Here is a 4,944-nt window from a genome sequence, read left to right as displayed (position 1 = left end):
CCCGAGACTGTTGAGGACTAAGTTAAAGAAGATGCAGGTGGATGCTCCCTTAGTCTCATGGATTGAGGACTACCTGACAGGCCGACCACAGTTTGTGAGACTGCAGAGCTGTGTGTCTGACACCCTGACCAGCCAAACTGGGGCTCCTCAAGGAACTGTGCTGTCTCCCGTTCTATTCACCACCTACACAGCTGACTTCCAGTACTGCTCTGAGACATGTAACCTTCAGAAGTACTCGGATGACACAGCCATAGTTAGTTGTGTGGAGAACGGATGGGAGGATGAGTACAGAGGTCTTGTGGAGTGTTTTGTCAGGTGGTGTGGAGAGAATCACCTGCAGCTGAACGTAGCCAAGACAAAGGAGATGGTGGTGGACTAAAGCAGGGGTAAGCCCCCGCCCTCCCCAGTCTATCAGTGGGAAAGATGTGGACATAGTCCCATTTTACAAGTTCCTGGGGGTCCAACTGGACAATAAACTGGAGTGGTCCACAAACACTGAGGCTATGTACAAGAAGGGCATGAGCAGACTGTACTTCCTTCCTTCAATGTCTGCAGCAGGATGCTCCACATGTTCTACCAGTCTGTCAGGGCAAGCACCATCTTCTTTGCTGTGGTGTGCTGGAGATCAGGCATTAAAGCAAACAACGCCAAAAGACTGGACAAGCCCATCAAAAAGGCAGGGTCTGTTGTTGGCTTTAAGCTCGCCAACCTGGAGGAGGTGGAGAGGGAAATAGTTCTGGCTAAACTGCTGTCAATCATGGACAATGCCTCCCACCCTCTCCACAACACTGTGGACAGACTGAGAAGCAGCTTCAGCAACAGACTCCTGCTGCCCCGCTGCTCTAAGGAACGGTACAGGAACTCATTCCTGCCATCCGCCATCAGACTGTATAACTCATCTGCTCTGTGTCAGAGCTGTGCTCATAAACTCGGACTAAAGCATCATCACAGGTGCATTTCAAACTGCTTAGTTACATTAACTGTGTTTTTATGCTTCTTATCTTCTTTGATCTACTTTATGTATGTAGGGATTAATAAAGTAAATATCTATCTATCTATCTAAGAAGATGAGATGAAACTTTATTAATCCCAATGGATTCTTGAAAAAGGCACTGCTGGGATTTAAACCCAGGATCTCCTGTTTACTAGAGAGGCGCTTTGACCAACTAAGCCACAGCACCTGATAAAAAATGAATAACTGAATGATTAAAAAAATAAATAAAATTCATAATAGGAATGGTTTAAGACACTCATTTATGATGAAAAGCTTTAAAAAAAAATGTAACGTTAACACCAGCTTACAGTGCATGTACACCTAAACCAACATGGTCCACAATGAAAAAATAGCTTAATGTCATATATGCTTCTTTAACCTTATGAATAGATGCAGTCACTGTAGAGTTACACAAACTGCCAAACAAGAATGTTTACACAAGAAAAACTCTTTAAAAGCATGGTGTCTGTGTGATCATCCAGGACTTTTAAGTGACTCTTTGATGGGCTGGTTGTGTAACCTTTGCCAACACAGGTTGGATCACTGATGGAAGGTAAACAGCCCAAAATAAGCAGAGCTTTTAAAGCTGATTGGGGGAGCAGACTAGACCTGCAGACAGGAGAAGACGAGAGACGATGTCTTCTCAAAGGCCTCTTCAGCTGCTCCTTCATGTGTTCCATATCAGGATCAGCCCATGTTTGGCTGAGAGGGTAACATGCTGCTATTACTAATGTAAACCACAATGTGATATTGGATGGTCTAAAAACAAGACAGTCAGTATGTTATTGATGGACATGGACACTACCCAGGGGCTCTATGGGTGTGTGGCTAGCTCTCAGCCAATCCTAATATGGAAAAAGAGAGGGATCGCAAATGAAGACATCTCACAATCAAATAAATATGTGTGACTTAATATAATTTAAATAGGTGAGTCCATGAAAATTACCCTCATTGTCAAGGATGGGAAAAAAATCTATAGAGACTGAAACTACTCCAACCTGTTTATTTCTGCTGTACATTCTTACATTGTGGAGCTTCTGGTGGCCATTCAGGGAACTGCAATTCTATTTAATTTTATGATTTGTTTGTTTGTTCGTTTGTTCCAAATCCCTTATGGAAATCTTCCCTTCCAATTCAGGGGTAACCGGGGTGACACGTCCTATCATCAGACATCATCTGACCAATGAGTAGGTAGAAAGCAGTGTCACTGTCCATAATACAGCTATTGATAACAGACATAATATTTATATGACTTCCAGTTGGATCCCTTTCTGAGTGTGTGTTCATTCAGTCAGATGTTGTGTTCCTGTTATTTAGTTTGTCTTTACTCATCTTTGTCCTGTAAAAAAGAAACTGCTGTGGAGGATTACTGGAGAACTTCATGTTTTTTTATAATGATCAAAGAAACATGTTGACCAAAAGGGTTGGTTTTTTCTGTATAAGTCAACTTGCAGCTACGTCTACATCTGTATTCATCTCAGCCAGTAAACCATCTGAACGAGGCCTGTTCAGACCCCTTTGAATCACAAGATGTGGGCAGCCATACAGAGGCCTGACAGGAAAGAAGTTTCCTGCCTGAGTAATCCCAGATTCGGCTGCCAGACGGCTCCGTCAGCCACCTTCGTTTTCCAGCATCACGTGGCTTCTGTTGTCACTTACAACATGTTTAATCATCAAAAAGGTCAACCTTTCATCAGCTTCTGCTCTTTGAGTTGATAACATGTACAGTCCATGCTGCATTCCTCCCAGGCCTTACCTGGGAAATGTGATCCTGGGTCTCCAAAGACTTGGACTTCATGAATGTCACTGATTAAGTTGTGTGTTTTCAACCCAAAGAGCCATGGGGTGCGACAGTAACATGAGATCTACTTGGCTGATTAGTGTCATGATAACTCTCTCTCAGCCCATTCCCCACTATTTTAGCAGCTTATTGGTGGTAAATTCTAATTTTTATGAGTAGTAAGTAATTGGTTGTGCTGTTTGTCTGACAACTGTGGCCCTGTGTCTGTAGGGACATGTGTTTTCCTTTGCACGTGTGCAGGACTGTAACATCTGGCTGAGGCAACAATAAGGAGCTGTCACAGGCCACAATCACACTGTCAGTCACTGTTAAAGGCCAGATAAGAAAAAAATCTGATTGTTGTAATTAAAGGGTGGACATGATTGCAGGTGGAAAAAAGTTTCTTTGTTCACTTGTAACCAAAAAGATGAAAATGTCATATTGATCAATGATTGACAGTCAGTTGAAACCTTCTGCTCTACACATTCAGTATAACCATAAAGTATGGATTTCATAGTAAAATTAATTCCCTTATTCTTCATACTGACCACGAAACGTTCCACCGGGCCACATAAAGTTGTAACTCACACATCATTTCATGACAGCCTGTAAACCACAGAGCACGAACTGGATCCAAGCCCACGTCTGCAAGATCATTCTTTTCATGCTTGGGATAGCTCGGTAATTCACAGTATTAATGGACAGAACCTAACAAGGGGGCCAGGGGGGTCCAGAGGGCAGGAATTTGCTGGTGTTTAAGTCTCATGACCTGTGATACTCTTCTAATAATAACAGAGTGAAAGGCTTAGTGGCTAATCAGGGCTGGCAAGAATGTAGGACAGCTAAAGTGTGAAGAGAAGGGGAGATGGAGGGCAGGCAGGCGATCGCAGGCATGTGAGGAGAATTTCATTTTAATCTATTCTTTTATGTAGAACAGATGAAATATGAAGCACCAGACCACAATGAGAGCTGGTTTGGTGTGAACACACCACGACATGCACTGCAGAGTCAGGTAATAATTATGGATACATCACATCAACCAGAATACCACAGCATGTAAACACAGAGATGATCATGTTATAATGGTTTATACAGGAATATGAATACCCAGGTTTCTCATGTAAACACCATATTCTGATCCAAACCATGATAAGAGTCAAAATCTGGATAACAATGTAAACACTTGAGGTGATTGGATGTGTTGTATTACTGCAAGCTGTGGACATGATATCATCTCTGCATCTTCTGTGCAGTGTATATAGATAAAAACCTGAATTGTTTAATAACAGTCAGTGTAAAAGACATGGAGGCTCCACACATGCTGACAAACATGCATACACTGGTGGTCTTTTTGCTCAGGTTTCTGGGGCTGAGAGATTAACTTCTGCTACAGTTTTGGGGGGGGGGGTGGATGTTTGTTATTCTATACCCGGCTACTAGCAGTGTGAAAACATGTCCCAGGAGATGTCTGGAGACATGACAGAGACTTTAGCCACCAGGACAGAGTGTTAGTTCTATGTGGCAAATCATTTTATTCAGAATATTATTTCAAAATACTGCACATACACCAAGACTACCAAAAATCCACCAATGGTCGGGTTCTTGTTGTTGAGCTATCAGACTTACTAGAGACCTCTCTTTTTACCTCAGTCAGACTTCATTTCACCTACCTTTGAAACACATGGATCAATTTAAAGCTCTGAAACTTGCCACACAAGTCTGCCACAAACCATAATTTAGGTTTAAAAGAAGGGCCTGCTGTCATTTTAGCCATGTACATATAAAAGCCTTCATGTGTGCAGTATGAGCTGTAAAGGTAGCATGACTGTGGTGTCCACATCACTTCGTCCAGTCGGACAGTCCAGCACAAACTTGGCAGCAGCAGAGCTTAAAGAAGCAGCCAGGTGTGTTCAGCACCTTTCAGATGATCTTTCCTCCCTGCGGGCTGACGGCCCGGCATGCTGCAGAGAATGTGATCAACAAATGTTCTTTTCTTCTTCACATGGTGTTGTGTTGATGTGCCGAGTGTTATTCCAGCAGCGCAGAGAGCCGCAGGCGGGGTTCCTCACATCTGCTCAGCATGTTGCTCTGTGTTCAGTTCCAATAGGAGCTGCTGTCGTCTGACCGGTAGCTGGTGGTGACAGCACGCAGAGATACTCCAGTGCAATAT

General features: G+C 43.1%; 1 non-coding gene across 1 annotated transcript; it reads right to left on the bottom strand.

Moving 5' to 3' along the window:
• Positions 1 to 1,107: 1,107 nt before the first annotated feature.
• trnat-agu (transfer RNA threonine (anticodon AGU)) lies at positions 1,108 to 1,181 on the bottom strand. Its single transcript has one exon. It is a non-coding gene; the product is annotated as a tRNA-Thr (tRNA).
• Positions 1,182 to 4,944: the final 3,763 nt, after the last annotated feature.

The sequence above is a fragment of the Parambassis ranga genome, chromosome 24, assembly GCF_900634625.1.
Source record: "Parambassis ranga chromosome 24, fParRan2.1, whole genome shotgun sequence".
In the NCBI taxonomy this organism is placed as follows: Eukaryota; Metazoa; Chordata; class Actinopteri; family Ambassidae; genus Parambassis; species Parambassis ranga.
This window is presented reverse-complemented; position numbering and strand designations above follow the sequence as displayed.